Here is a 16,601-nt window from a genome sequence, read left to right as displayed (position 1 = left end):
AGACCATCATATGTAATATGTTTCTAATATATTTCTTGTAAACAGTTTGATATATACATTCTAATATATTTAAACATACATGCTCATATAACATTTATACATACAAAATATGTTATATAACATTTTCCACATATTACATACATCATTTACTATTCACACATATTCTTGTACATACTATACATAATGTCTTTTGACTATTTTTTTAAAGAAAAAAGAGAATAACATATATGAAAGTGCAAACAATCTATTGTGTTTCACAGCATGACAGAAGTGGGGAACACTGCTATCTCTCCTTTACTCTTCATCTACGTTTTCAATAAATTTCTAAGCAAGGCGCATCCATGTCCTGAGTCACTGCTTCCTGCAGCCTCCCTCACTGCCAGGTGCATGGCCCCGCAATGAAACTCAACCACAAAGCAGCAGAAGTAAGGTGTTTCACTTCCAGTCCACATTCCAGCTTCCTTTCCAGGTGATTACACTGGGGTCCTTAGGGCAAACCACACTAGTTTGTGAGAGCAAACATGCTAAGCTGACAGCATAACATGGCAGACAGAACCTGGGTCCCACAGGCCCTCTGATTAGCATTCAGCAACCTTCCCAGCCCTGGACCACCAACCTGCGAAGTGTTTCAGTCAAGAGGGATCATTTCTCCCTGAGCTCAGCCACTGAAGTCTCCATTCCACAGAGCTCAACCAACAACTCAAAAAATGAATGGAGCCATTCTTATTTTTTCTTCAGTTTTTAATATTTTCAAATTTTCTAACATCATTGAATTACTCTGACAATCAGAGAAAAGATTTAAGCTTTTCTGTGTTAAGAAAATTAAACACAAAATGAAGTTTGTCAACACATGTGCTCCTTCTACAAATTAGAGTAAAAGTCAAATCTATAGTTGAGGTGTTACTTTTTCCTTCAGGCACAAACCAAAGACACACCAATTGAGTTTATAAAGTGCTTTAATCATACCTCATTCTAATTCGAGCCTTTTGAAAAATAGTTTTAATAAGAAAAAAAGTGTTTTAACTCTATATAAAATCTGCCTTGAACATGTGCTTGAGGTATATGCTAAGACATAAAAACCTCTGGTCAACATACTATAATCGTCCAAAACAGAGCCAGCATTCTTACAGTGGATTCAGAAACAGCCTTGAGAAATCCTGTGTGGGCACTCATGCCTTCACTGAAGGGCGTTGTCTGCTCTCCCCAGAGAGGCATCACTGATCCTTTCTAGCACTACTTCACTACCCACAGTGCTCTCCTGACTAGTCCTCAACCTAGTAGGTGCTTTACCATCCCCAGGATAAACTTATTTGTAACAGACTCGACAGAGCTCACTGAACTTCCCTGTTCTCCTCTGTGACCGAAGGTCCTGCATTATGAGATGATTATGTGAGATCAAGAAAAGACACCTGGTCCATTTATGAAGCAGATCTGAAACGGTGGCCTCATTAGAGCCAGCGTCTAAGTGTAATGGAGTAACACTATGGGCCATTTAAGTCTGCAGTCATCTGATGGTGCTGCATTTTGGCCTGTTAGGGATCATTACGGCCCTATGCACATGCACAAAAGACACTTCGCCAGCCTCACCTAAGACACTCATATGTAATTACACAACAGATAAAGCAACTCTCCCCTTTCCTAGAGAATGCCAATCGGTCCTTTTCCACCTGTGAGTGGTAATGCTCATTGCCCTGGTGTCGCTTAGCTGACACTCAGTCCCACAGGCAGGAGCCAGAGCCTTCTCAGCATGTACATCTCTTTCAGGATGCCGCCAGCAGCAGGTTCAAGAACCCCCCAAGCTCTCTCCTGCAATAGGTCATCAAAGCTGACATTCAGGACTCTGAATTCTTAGCTTCTAGTCCCCTCTTCCCTCTACAGGAACACAGCAAGTCAACCAGACAGGCCTAATTACCATGGTAACAACATGCACAGTGATTATGAGTGTGTTTGTTTTTTAAAATGACTCACAGATTGTTCCCCTAAAGGCCCCACACAGGTTCCTGGATGGTTTATAAAATTTACGCGTAGTTTCCTTGCAAATTTCATGTTACTATTAGCATAACTGGTTCAAAGGAATATGCCCTTTTCCTTAAGCTGAAAAGGATGAAAAAGAAAAAAAAATAACTACTTGGTTCCTTAACCACTGCAAGATTCATCAATTTAAACCTCAGGTTTATAACAAAATTAATTTGAGTTTGTACACTGCAGATAATTAATCTGTTCCTAATTTAAATAATTAAGGTTTTTCAAAATGTGGTTTCAGAGACCCAAATGGAATAATTGGGCAAAATAAAACCTGTAGTGAAAAATATCAAGTAAAATAGCCTAAATCTGTGGACATTAAGGTCACATGTGAAGTGTTACAAAAAGAATAAATGGAAATGAATTTTAGTCTTGATACCAAGATGTTTTTAAAGTCAATGTTCAAATAGACTTAAAAAAAAAACAGTAAAGAATTCAGGTATTTGGAAGAAATGCCGATTACTTTTATTGACTTATTCAGTAAATTTTCGTGGTGCATTAAGCACCTTGCCTTTCTGCCTGGGGCATTGGGCAAGGCTTGGGGAAGTTCAGCTCACTGGATAAGAGAGGCTCTATGCAGGGGCTCTGCGCATGCTCCTGCCTCTGAGTGCCCCCTTCTCAGGAAGAAGTTCAGTAAGCAGCTGTACCAGGCCCGCAATTCAGAGTCCTGACTTAGACATCATAAAAAAAAAAAAATAGCTGGTAATTTAGTGTGTTGATTTCCCCTCTGTGAAATGGAAACACACCTTTTTAAAGAATATAAATGAAAATTATTTATATTAATTTATTGAACTCAAATTCTTTTAGCAAACACGTATATGTTACACACACATATGAATGTGTACACACAAAAAAATAGTCATTGAAAGTGGTTATCTCCAGGGACCAGCTTTGTGGAGAAACAGGTCAAGTTGCAGCCAGTAATACCAGCACATCCCCCATCTGAGTGCTGGCTTGAGTCCCCGCTGCTCTGTTTCACATGCAGCTTCCTGCTAATGGGCCTGGCAGCGAGTGATGATCCGAATACTTTGATTCCTGCCACCCATATGGAAGCCCCAGGTGGAGTTTCTGACTCCTAATTTTAGCCTGGCCCGTACTTGGCTGTTGCAGTGAACCAGCAATGGAAGACTTGTCTGCTACTCTGTCTCTCCTGTGCTGTTGTTTTGACTTTCAAGTACATAAACACAACTTAAAAAAGAAATGATCTCCAAAGAGCTATGCATTGTGTGTATCGTTACAAATAATACAGATTTTCCCTGGAGATTGGTGGGAAATCCAGACTGATTACCAAGCTAGTATAGACAAGGTTGTATATGGTAACAACTAACCCAGCGTCAGCTGGCAAGACCCAGTTCTCACTCTCATCACACGCCTGCTGCAGGTGCAGAGACAGCCACTATGCTGTCTTCACTCTTAGACCCAGGAAAAACAGTGCAGCTGCCATGTGTTCTTTGCACCCCTGCAAATGGCCAAGGTGCTCACATCCAGGCTCTCGCGTCACAGCTGCTCCGCTCTCACTGGCCGGGGAGAAGCACAGGGCCACATGTACAAAAGTAAACAGGGAAGCACAGAGTGATCCTGAGTTGAAAAGGAAAACTAGGGTATTTATGACCAAGCATAAGGATTCCTAAACAAGGGATGCAAATCTGAGACTAACATCTAACTTAGGCAAAACCCTGACCTTGAGAACATCCAAGGAAACAGCCTCACTCTGGTGATCCCTTACTCTAAGATTTAAGCATTGAAGATTCACAGTGGATCGCAACAATCACTTTCACCAGAACGCAGTAAGAATCCTGAGGTTAGCATAAGAGAGACTCTGCACATTTGCATTAACAGTAATACACACAAATAGTAGCTGCATTTCTTGAACTACTACTATAATTTCAGCATCATGCTAAGCAAACTTATTTGCATGGATTAATATTTTTCTCCAGACAACTTTGTAAAGTAGGTGTTCTTATTATTGTTCCCAATCTATAGATGTGGCAACTGGGGCACAGAAAGTGTAAGCAATAGCCCAAGTGATTTTGACCCTAAATCAATATCTTCCAACTATGATGTTCATATATATTCGGCCTTAGGCATCATCTTTATACACTGAAATGTTTTAGGATTAAGCTAACACTTGGAATAAAAGCTAAAGTTGGATAATTTTCTTTCATGCCAAGGAATTCTCACTTTTTCTTAGATCTTTCTTATTTTAATTTAAAAAGTTTTAGAACTGCTCAATAGCAGTTTTTCTCCACAAGGAGAAAAAAAAAATGAAACAGCTACTGAAATGGCTTAATGTCTGTCCATCCACAACAGAGTCCACTAAACAAAACTATCATTCGTGACGTTTCTTTAAAAAAGGGCCACAGATAGCTCAGATTTTCCAGGGAAAGCCTCAGAAATACAATGAGATGTTTTTCCTGTCTAAATTTCTCACAATTTCTCTCATACAGCTCTCCATGGATTAGATAACTACACTTTGGAAACATCTCTGTTGGCAAAGCCCAGAAATGACTTTCCTTCCTAAAAATGCAAATACAAGAGTAGGTGGTGCTCAATCATTTACTAGAGGAAAAAGTACTGCCAGCATTAGTGCTTAGTGTGATGAGAAGGCATAGAAACATGCCTCAGAGACAAGCAGTCAAAACACTGAAAAGCTCCCTTTTTTTGCTGGCACTGCCTCATCTATGCAGGCTCTGAAATGCAGTAACAACACGGGGCGTGGAAACTGAAGCAAGCGCTGCGGCAGTGGCCCTGTGTGTATGTGCTGGGTCTGCAGCTGGAAACTGGAAATGTCTTCTCCAAAGAACTCATCCTCGGAAATGCCAGAGATGAGTCATTCTTTCATACACATGCTGTTTGCACACCTCTCTCAAGAAAACAAGGGTTTCATTCAAGTAAGACTACCCACAGGACCCTCAGTCTCTCTAGCTCCGCAGCTACAGCTCAGGGTAGATCTTATTTAGATCAAATTGATTTAAATGACCAATGCGAAGACTTTATTTTATACACAACACAGGATTGGCTGTCTAATTAAATGCCATTCTTATTATTTTAAAGGGCCTGATAATTTCCTTCCAGAATATTCTAATCAGGTTATTCTTTACTTCCTATTGATCGAGCCATTTTGTTTTCCTCCAGGATCCTTTCTCTATCCTACTCAGAGCTTCATCAGCCACAAAAGCAATAATTTTTTATTTGTATGTGTGTTCGTTTTTCTCAACAGGAAAATGCCTGTTGCAACTCCATTCAGTTCCAAGCTACTTCACCTTTTTGAGTCTTAATACCCACGCTTATAAAACAGGAATAATAATGGTGGCAGATTTCACTTACTGCCTACCCAGTAACCACCAGCTTTTCTTTCTGGTTAACTGACCCAGATCTTCTTTTCCAGGGTATGGCTCAGAGAGGCTGACAGTCTCTTGGTTTCAAAAAGAAACCCTCACAGGTTAGTGTCACCACCTGTCTGGTCACTGATGCAGAAGGTGTGGGAGTTTGGAGGGCAACCCTCCTGGGAACAGCTATTTTGTAACTTTAAGAAGAGCTACTTGAGAAGGAATGAACCCCTTCACTCCGCCTCTGGATTCTGAAACCTGTCCCCACCAACGACACTTCTCTAGCTCATTCTTGGGTTGGTCTTCAGCATTCAAACATCACTGAGGCCTTTACTTGGTGAGGTTTTCTTTGCTTCCTCCAGATGGAACAAGGGACCAAAAACCAATGCTTACTCTTCTTTCTTTGCCACAGAGAAAACGCCAGGTGCCTAAGCTGAGGTTCAATAGTAAGAATGGGTCTTTAAACCAAGCAAGCAGCCCTGCTGTCCTGCAGGAAGTGGAGGAACAGCTAGACAAGTCAACAGAACTTTCTGGCTGTATAAATCAATTTGATCTCAATAAAATCTAACCCACATCAACTACTCAACAGAGTGGCCAAGTGTTTTGGGCTTGAAGTCAGCCTAGTTGAATCGGAAGGCTGTTCTCTGCAGAGGAAGAGGTGTTTGGGGTAACTGTATCCGTACTGAGGAAGGCCACCCTTCCTCTGCAATCACCTCATTCTTGCTGCAGAAGGACAGCCTCAGCTCCCGCCTGGAACCTCTCCATCTTCTCCCAGATCCCCAAGGCCAGCTCCTCCCCATCATTTGGATCTCAGACAGGCCTCCAGGGATGAGCCAACAACCATGAACTCACCAGTACCTTCCCCATCACATGCATCACCTCTCTCCTCCAACTCATTTGTAGTTAAACCCATTTACTCATTACCGCCTGATATTTGGGGGGGGGGGGGAGGTTACAATTTGTTTCTATCATTGTGCTTCAATCCTGGTTGATTAATTTGGGATGCGGCCAGGACTCTGATTTTTTTTCTTTTTTTCAGAGTGCCCCTAAGTGATTTTTAATATGCAGGTACACAAGCAAATCACAGCTTGTTGTGTTTATTGGGTCCCTCTCAACACTTTAAGTTCCAAGAAAACAAAGACCTGGCCCTTTCTGTTTATTCTGGTCTCCCTGGCATTTGGTACATTCTAGACATTCAGTTAAGGTGTGGGGACAGACTGGAGAATTGTATGGTAATTATTTCTGTCACTCTTTTCCCCACTAGTCTCTGATTTCCTAGAGGACAGCACTATGTCTAGCTCAGTCAGTCTGCATTAAAAAAAGTCACTTAAGAACATTCATTAAATAAATGGACAATAAACAGCACTGTGTGCTGCAAGAAAAAGATGAAACCGATGTAGCTGCTGTCCCCAAAGAGCTGGTGATGTGTTTAACATAAAAAATATACACAGTTTGAGTAATAGATACTAGAATGAGCTAAACATTGATGAGAAGCATGGAGATTTTAGAGGAGGTGAACATTGTTTCTCATTGAGAAGGGGAGAAAGAAAACCAAGGAAGGCTGCATGGAAAAGACAGTAACAGGTGGATTGGCCTGCTCAGAGCAGCAAGGCTGCAGGGGGGAAGGATGGGAGGGAAAGTAGACAAGTCATCTCAGCAGGCCAGCTGGAGGCCTGCAGGCTGTGAACTAAGGCACTGCACAGCCACCAGGGAAACACAGACAGTGTCAAGCTGCATTCCCAATCCCAATGCAAAGGATATGCAAGGGTACAGAAGTTCAGGTGGCTCGGTAAGAAAGAGACAGTCAATGTTCCTAACAGGGACTGAGAGAATGGGCGTTTTCAATAACCACTCAACCAGAAGAGCTGATTTTCAGGAGCAGGAAAGGCAGTGCAGAGTCCTCCAGGGGGCAGGCATGTTTCAATCCCCATGGGACTGGGTGTCCTAAAGAACCTGCAGGCAGCTTGCTGTGCTGGTTTAGAGAAGCAGGTGAGCAATCAGGATGGAGAACCAGATTGGGGGCTGACCTACTCGGCAACAACTGAAGTCACAAGAGAAGATCTGATGAGACGAACGGAGCAGGAGACATGAAAGGGCCAAGGAGTCAAATTTTAAGAGCATAATAAAAAAAATAAATAAATAAAATTTAAAAAAAAGAACACTCAGATGTAGGGAGCAGGAGTACGAGTGAGAGAAGTTGGGACAACTCAGAGATGCAAGAAGAGAGCTGCGTTAGCAGAAGTTACAGAAGTCAAAGGTTTGTTTCTTTTTAATGAATGCATGTGTGTCACTGAAGAACTAAGGAAAATTACAAAGAGGAAAGGACCAATACAGAGAAGAAATCAAGCATGTAGCAAAGAGGAAGTATTCTGTTCAAAATTTAATCCCTTAGATAGTAATAGCCAGAAAGAGGGAGTACCTGGAGAGTTTATTCTACACCTGAAGGAAAGCCTATGGTAAGGGCTGGCACTGGAGCACAGCAAGCTAAGCCTCTGCCTGTGACGCTGGCATCCCATATGGGTGCCTGGGAAAGCAGCAAAGGATACCAAGTCCTTGGACCCCTGCAAGAACATGAGAGACCCAGAAGAGGCTCCTAGCTCCTGGCTGGCTTTAGATTGGCACAGCTCCAGCCACTGTGGCCATCTGGGGAGTTAACTAGGAGTTGGAAGGTCATCTTGCTCTGTAACTCTGCCTTTCAAATAAAAATAAATAAATATTTTTTTAAAAGGAAATGTTGTGCTAACTGGGCAGAGGAAAGAACACACAAGGATGAACGATGCTATCACCCAAATGTCTGCGTCCGTGGAAGCCTCAATCCCCAGGGCAGGGTACTGGGGAGGGGACTTTAAATGATAACGAGGTCATTAGGGAGGACCCCCTCATAGACGTTATTAGTGCCCTAAAAGAAGCCCTAGGGGACTAGCCAGCCCCCTCCCGCTTGGAAGGCCACATGAAAAGTATCACCTATGAGTAACGGGCCCTCACCAGACATCAAATCTGCTGGCACCTTAATCTTGAACTTCTTGATCCAGGAAAAGAAATTTCTGCTGTTTAAAATTACCCAGTCTGCAATCATTTGTTATTGCAGTCTGAACAGACGAAGACAATTGAAGACATGGGGAATTTTCAAGGGGTTAAGAAATAAGGCTGAGGAGCCAGTAATATGTATCTTCTCAGAAACCAGAGGGTGAAGTCACTTTCAGCAAATTCAGGAGAGCAGGGACTGGTGTTGAATGGTTTTCAAGGACAGTGCAAAGGGGAGAATGAAAAGTGACACACAACCAGTGAGTGGTGGGCACTGGGGGAAAGCCTCCGAGGAATGCCCGACACCAACCACAAGGCCTGCCAGGGCCAAAAGCAGGGCTCAAAAGACTGTCTTTATAAGGCCTCACCTCCAAGAACTTGACCTGACATTCACCAGGAGATCAAAGGGCTGATCTGTCTTTTATCTGAGGCCTTGGTTACCTTTTCTAAGAAATGAGCTGGAGATATTAACTATCAAAAGCATTCAAGTGGAACCCTTGGAGCAGGCCCCAATCGGGAACCCCAGGATGACACTGGGTAGCCCTTCCCCATCCCTGAGTACCGGGGTAGCAAGGGAGACTGGGTGCAGCTTCTCCTCTAATTTTCCACCTTCTCCCAGATATAGAAGGAAGATGGGGGAAGATTTAGAAACAATGGTCCCACCCTGGTCAATTATGTAAACATCATAAAAAATTAAAAATTAAATTAAACTAAAAAAAGAAAAGAAATGGATCTGGCACGGTAGCCTAGCGGCTAAAGTCCTCACCTTGCATATACCAGGATCCCATATGGGCACTGGTTCTAATCTCAGCAGCCCTGCTTCCCATCTAGCTCCCTGCTTGTGGCCTAGGTGGAGGACAGCCCAAAGCCTTGAGACCCTGCATCCGTGTGGGAAACCTAAAAGAGGCTCTGGACTCCTGGCTTTGGATTGGCTCAGCTCAGGTCACTGCGAATCAATGGAAGGAAGATCTTCCTCTCTGTTTCTCCTCTTCTCTATATATCTGACTTTGCAGTAAGAGTAAATAAATCTTTAAAAAAAGAAAAGAAACAAGCTGGAGATCATAGCATTTTCATAAGTGTTAAGCAAGAACTCTGTGGACTGTCCCAACACTGACTCTCAGTAAGCGTGGCCTACTCTCCTGAACGACTGTCAGGACTCACAAGTAGCTCTACGACCGGAAAAGTCAAGCCTCCATTCTATTGTGGTAGCTTTACACTTGAAAAAATTTATACAACAGAACTCCCTATTTGCATTGGGTATGATTTAAATATGACCCTCTCCTTTCTAAAATGATTTTGCCCTACAGACAATTTAAAAAATGACAAAGTGCAAAGACTATTCATTTGTCCTTATATGGGTAGGGTAGAACTGGAATATCAATCAACTGGGCAATTCCAAATTCTGGGCCAACTCCATTATCCATCATGAGGGAATGATAGAGGCTAGGTCACCCCATGATTCCATTATCCATCATGAGAGATTGATAAAGGCCACAACGCCCCATTTTCGGCTCTGTCATTATAGAGTGTCCTAGGCCAGGGACAAAGCCTTTTATTTTGTTCTTTTTTTAAAAATCGACAAACAATACTTATATATGTTTATGAGGTGAAATGAGGTATTTCTATATACACTGTGGAATGGTCAACTCCAGATAATTAACAGGTCCATCACCCACAAGGTATAGGCAGGGGCAAGTCTGCATGCAACTCTGCAACTCTTTCCTATCGGGATCCAGTGAAGCCAAAGATTGAGCACTCCAAGTAACTGGAGTATGAGCAGATTCACAAATCAAACAAAGCTGGGGGTCATTATCCAGCAGTCTCTCCTCCAGTGCAAGGGGCGCGTGTCACAGAGAGCTGACACACAGTCATTCAGGAACTCTTCACACCACTTAGGTCAGCATCTACTCTCATAGCACGAAGCCAGGGCCTGTTGCTATTCAGCAGGGGACTGCCCAGCTCTACTTGGTCCCATCCAGAGGCCACCTCACTGGTTTTGGGATTAAGGGCAAGTTCAGTAGTGGGAAATGAAGTCAAGGATTTTTAATTTTAAAAGTGGAATTGAGATCAGAATCGCATTTCATAGTGGACAAACCTATTGTACTGTTTAACCACCATAGCCCCTTATGGCTGGAGAGTGATTTAGCACTGCAGTTTCTGTGTTTCTGACCCAACTATCTTTTGGGAAGTTCTCTCCTTCTGAGAAGCTTCACAGATGAGTGGGGGTTAGGAAGTGAGAGAAACAACAGGACTCCTTGGGAGCAGGGTGGTCCTGGGCTTCCCCAGCAGAGCCTTGGCGGTGACTGCTTGCCAAACCTTGGGATGCTCACTGGCAGGTTCTTGGCATCAACAATTAGCAGGACCTATTCATATTGTCTTACTGTGATCTTAAAAGTTACTTCTTCAAGAGATATTTCATTTGGGCAGAAATAATTCTGTTGTCTCTAGGGGAAATCAAATGCACATATGATAATCAAGCTCTAATGACATATCATGAGATCCCATCACTTTAAAGGGTCTGTTCAAAAACAATCCAGCTGAAAATGTGCAAAGGAGTTAAACAGACATTACTCCAAAGAAGATGTATAAATGGTCCAAAAAAGCAGGTGAAAAGATGGTCAACACAGAGAAATTGGAACTTTGTATACCAGTGGTGGGGATATAAAAATGATGTAGCTGCTATGGAAAATGCTGGCAGCTCCTCAAAAAATGGAATGCAGAGTTAGCAGTATGTTTAGCAGTTCCACTTCCGGATACACAAAACAAGTTAAGGAAGGGATTAAAACAGATATTTTTATACCCGTATGCATAGAAGTGTTATTCACAATGGCCACCAAGAAACCCAATGACAAAGTGTGGTGTGCACATTGCGGAATATTACTTAACCTTGAAAAAACGGAGATTCTAACACATACTACAATCTGGATGAACCTTGGAGACATTATGTTGAGTTAATGAGGTCAAGAGGATAAACACTATATGCATTGTACTTACATGAGGTCCTTGGTCTAATTCATGGAGATAAAATGTACAATGGTGGTTGCCAGCAGCTGGGAAGAAGGCAGAATAAGTACAGAGTTGTGCATTGTAAGTACAGATAAAAACAGCTGATGGTTAGTGGTAAGGGTAGCACAGCAATGTGAATACACTAAATACCATAAAACTATAAGGTTAAAACAGGATATTTCATGTTAGATATATGTTTCATATATACATATAAAACATATATGTTATCATAATAAAGAAAAATCTCTCCTTGAACTTTTGATGTGCTGGCCAAGGTCAAGCACATGCTAACTCTTCCTTACATCAAAAAGGAAGAAAAAAAGGCATCTGAGTCACTTCTCTGCAACCTGATACTTCTCTACATACAAAAGCAAAAACCAAACAAAAATCTTGATTTTTGCATGAGGCATAGTTTACGAATATTAAACTAAGGCTCATAATTTAATGGACCTGGTCAAGAAGAACCAGCTGTAGAAGGGTAGGTGTTGGTCACAGCACATTAAACCATAGCTTGAGATGGCCACATCCCAAACTAGATGGGCTAATTTATAACTTAAATCCTGGCTACTCTGCTTGTAACCCAGCACCTTGCTAACCTGCCTGGGAGGCAGCAGGTAATGACTCCAGCACTGGGATTCTCTCCACCCCACATGGGAGACCAGAATGCTGGCTGCAGCATGGTCAAGGCTCCAACTGCGGTGAGCATTTAGGGAGTAAAACAGCAGATAAAAGCTGAGTCTCTCAATTTTTCTCTCTCCCTCTCTCTTGCTCTCCTGCTCTCTCTCTCTCTTGCCTTTGAAAGAAAAGATATCTTCAAAAAAAGAAAAAGAGACTAATGGCGGGACGCAAAGGCAAGCCTGCCTAACCCTCAAACCTGTTTTCTTTCTACTCTATGATATCCTTTTTCTACCTGCAGCAATCTGTTGTGGACAGGATACCTGCCTTTAGTATTAGCTTTTCAACTTACAAGTTAGTCCCATCTTGAAGTAGAGTAAAAAATATTAGTCAAGCAAATACATTCACTACAAGCCCATCACATGGGGCCTAAGGCTGCCCATAGCATAAGGGAGTCATGTTTCCATTCACTAACTGGCCATATGGCAGAGGGAAAACAAAAAGGAAAAACACAACAGTTTAATGCTGGTTGACTCCCTCCAAAGCCACTGAATACCATGAGCAAAAAAGCATGATGTCTTCCAATCTTCTCTAAGGCCAGAGGAGTAGAAATAGTCTCCTTTTGCACCACAGGCGCATATGTCTCTTCCAAACCTGCCATCATATCACTGATCTGTAGGGCACTCACTAGTGCTCTGATTCATGCCAGAATTCAACAAGTAAAGAGATATCTGGGGCTTGCAGAAAACAGGCCCCTCTTAGATACTGTCAGACAGATAGCAAGTGGCTTCCTGACTCCACTCTGCTCCTGGCCAAGGCTTCCTTTCCTCTGTCTTGTGAGAAGCATTCATGGGAGCCAAGCAGCCTGTCTACACAACCCCAAACAAAGCAGGGTGTTGGCGACATCAAGCATGCACGCAGCCTGCTGCTGAGTAAGGACCAGGGCAGGACCTTCCTGGACCTGTCCCTGGGTATCCTGGATTGATGACAGACTCCCCAAGATCTACCCTGGGTCTCCTCTCTGGACAGGTTATCTGACACTTTTTACTTTAGGATGCAACCAGGAAGTACAACTGGGGAATCCGGGCCCTGACTTGTTTTGCCCGCAGGTTTGAATCAGTTCAACAGATCCTCCCAGGAAGCTGAATGCACGATTTCCACGCCAGTAATACCTGGTCTTTTGAACATGCTATGGATTTATTTCAATGTTTATAAGCATTTTGTTCAGTTCTACTAATATTGAGACACCAAATCAATTTCCTTTAAAAGGCATTTAAAAAGCAAAAATGCCCTATAGTGCTTCACCACTGAGAATGGTGGTGAAAAACAAGAAAAAAGATATACTCTGAAGTGGCCTCTGTGGTGTAAAAATTTCTATTTCAAGGATTCGTGAGGCCCAAATATGCCTTTTTTTCCTCTTTTCATTTCCCTATAAGCACTTCCTTCTCCCTTACTTTTGGAAAATTTTATTCACTATACAAATTGAAGAAAAACAACTTTTATTCATGACTGTTTACTACTTAAGTATACTTGCTGCTGGACATACAAGCTTAATTTTAAAAAAATTCTATACTAAAGCACTGAATTCTCCTCCAGATCCTGCCAAACCTCACTACCTCAGCACTGATCTGCTAGACCTATTTACTGCACTTTCCCGTATCAATCATCAGCAAGAATAAACCCTGGTCCCAGACCCTCAGCGCTCATTGCTCAAGAAAATCCAAATATAAAGACCACATTCGGATCTTACCACTGCGGTCCAACGGCGGCACTAACAGTTTAGCAAAGAGCCTGGGTGTACATTCATATTTTGTCCCTCCCTGAGGCTAACGTTTGCTCTGACCTAGAGACAAAAATCCATACAAACCTAAAATCCATCAACACAGCCGTGTCTAAATGTGGCCAAGTTCCCATCCCTTAAACGGTCCCTGTGGCTTTGAACAAGGTAGCAACTTCGGGACAAGATCTGCTCAAAGAGGTAGCTGTTCTGAGGACACTCTGACAGCAGCAGTGAGGAAGGGACCCCTTTTCAATGGTACATACTGCCCCTCACACAGGCACCCCTAGCCTTTGTTGGCAATATTTGAGTACAAAAGGCTCTATTCCACCTCCCCCTCCAAAGCCAAGCCACAGCCATTATACTGCAAAACAGAAGACAGCCCTATACAATATGCAAACAAGAAAAGAAAAAGAAACACAATCAACATTTCCCACTACTTAAACCCCTCAAACAAGGGGCCTGGCAAGACTCAAATGATCACAACCACAGCTTCCCAGCCCCAATTAATTTCAACTCAACCCTGCTTTTCTTTCACCAGAACCATGCAGACCTCTTAGTTAACGTGTTTTCCTGGCGGCTCACCCGATCATCAAAAGAAAGCACTGATAGCTTTTTTTTTATGCCAGTGTGTCACAAACATGGTCATTCTCACAAGCCCATGTAAATGAACCCACAAGAAGCATCTCCCCCAAACCTGAAGTAACGTCCTAATCTTCCCTTAAAGATTGGCAGATGAGGATGAGTTTTCTTCATTAAAAGAGAAGGAGAGAGAAGCACAAGAAAGACGTTCCACTCCTCTTACCTTGGCTTCCCAGGCTTGGTGGAGGACAGCGGCTTTCGGAGCTGCTCTGTGTAGGCGAGCTCAGCACACCCGCCTAGCCCAGCCCAGCCCAGCCCAGCCCAGCCCAGCCCAGCAGTAGTAGGAGTTGCCCAGAGTGCAGCCGCGCGACAGCAGCAGCACTCTGTGTGTGTGTGTGTGTGTGTGTGTGTGTGTGTGAGACACACAGAGAGCACGAGCGAGCTAGCAGTGGCTGTGGTGTGTGTGTGTGTGTGTGTGTGTGTGTGTGTGTGTGTGTGTAGCAGCAGCAGCAGCAGCGGCTGCAGCCCATGTACTAGTCCCCACCCAGCTTTGTCTTCAATCATCACTCTTTCTACAGGAAGCAGCACATCTCCCACTTCCTCCTCCTCTTGGTAGCTGGTAGCTGCTTTCTTGCTTTCGCTCTCATTCCATCCCAGCCTTTACCCTAGCAGCTTCCCTGCCTGCTGACTTGACTGTGATCCCATTTCCCCCTTTGTTCCCATCCCTCTGAGGCTGCCTGTTCCCGCCTTGCCCCTCTCCTCGCTGAAGCTGCTAGCCCCTGCCTTACTGGCCCCTTGCTGGCACATAGGTTGTTTTCTCAAACTGAACTTGACTTCTTGTTTTTGCTGCTGTCTTGGGTCCAGAGCCCCTTGTCAGGCTCTACCCTGAAACTCAGCGCTAGCCTTCAGGGCTTTTCCTAGTTGAGAGCTGCTGTGGAGCAGGCAGGCTAGCAGCAGGCAGCTTCTTACTGCAGCACTTTCCCGGGTGGCCAACCTTCCGGAGGCTTTGTGTCTCCACAGCCCTCCACCACTAGGTTCTGAGAGAACCTACATGCTCAGGAAAAGAATGGCCCTGAGAAATATTTCTGTGGGGTTTAGGAGCGCAACAAAACCCTTCAGGCTACCTGTAATCACCACACAGATCCTGGGTTCCTACAAAGATCACATAGATGGGAAGAATGGAGGTGGTGCTGAATTTTCAGCTGAGAATTAAACAGCCTTCTCCACCTGACACACACTAGAAGGGAGGGCAGGACCCTCCAGTTCCTTCCCTTAGCAGGCAGTGTAACATCCTGGACGAGGGTCCAGTCTGCATGACTCCACCCACCAGAGTAGGAATCTAAGCCATCACTACTCACTTCAAGAACTTGGATGTTTTTCTGTACCTCAGTTTCTTCATCTTGTGCAAAATGGACATGATTACAGTCATTTCCTGCATGGGATAGCTGAGAGTTATTTTTAAATATGTATGTATTCACTTGAAAGACAAAATGCTACAGAAGAGGAGAGAGAGATAAAATAAAGATCTTTCATCACTGACTCACTCCCTATATGCGTCCAACATCCAGGACCAGGCCAAGGAACCAGGAGCTTATTCCAAATCTCCCACATGGGTGGCAGGAACCCAAATACTGGAAGCTATCACTTGCTATTTCTCAAGGTGCACCTTACCAAAAAGCTGGATCAAAACCAGGCTCTCTGATAAAGGATGGATGTGTCCCAAATAGCAACTTAACCCACTGTGTCACAATACCCACCCCAGAACCTCAGAACGGACACAGAATGCTGGCATTGCTCTGGGAACATATGAAGTAGTCAACACATACTAGCTCTTATTGCTTCGAGAGCTGTACTTTTAGGCATCCATACTTCAATGGATTTCTTATCTCCACCTGGCAGAAAACATGAAGGATGATGAGGACATGATTTTGGCCTCAAGTCTGTCATGCAATAACTGAGCATCCTAGCTAGCTTTTCCTTGGAGTTCTGACATATAATACCTCCAAGTTATATACATTATACTTATGAAAAGGCCATTCCTCTTTTCATGACCTCTAAATCATTGAATGAAGAATAAAAATCAGTCACCTGCAGAAATATAAGAGCAGTCTAGAATCTCGTATCTGTTGCCTCAAAGATCTGCTTTTTAAGTGCCTCATCATTTCATTCCCACCTCTCACGTGTTTCTCTGCCCAAAGCCTCCCTTTCCATTTCCTTTTCCAGTGGCTTAATCCATACCCATTTTG

General features: G+C 43.4%; 1 protein-coding gene across 7 annotated transcripts in view; it reads right to left on the bottom strand.

The window, feature by feature from the left end:
• The window catches only part of GNG2 (G protein subunit gamma 2), a 127,584-nt gene that overhangs the window by 89,849 nt on the left and 21,134 nt on the right, over positions 1 to 16,601 (bottom strand). For 2 of the 7 annotated variants that reach the window (XM_058666438.1, XM_004584820.3), the window contains exon 1: positions 14,579 to 14,691. The exons of the other annotated variants lie outside the window; for them this stretch is intronic. The gene's annotated coding sequence lies outside the window, so the exon portion shown is untranslated. Of the gene's footprint in view, positions 1 to 14,578; positions 14,692 to 16,601 lie in introns of those variants that run through there. 7 annotated transcript variants of the gene reach the window in all.

Source organism: Ochotona princeps, chromosome 6 (genome assembly GCF_030435755.1).
Source record: "Ochotona princeps isolate mOchPri1 chromosome 6, mOchPri1.hap1, whole genome shotgun sequence".
Lineage (NCBI taxonomy): Eukaryota > Metazoa > Chordata > Mammalia > Lagomorpha > Ochotonidae > Ochotona > Ochotona princeps.
The sequence above is the reverse complement of the archived record's forward strand: the minus strand, read 5'-3'. Positions and strand labels throughout refer to the sequence as shown.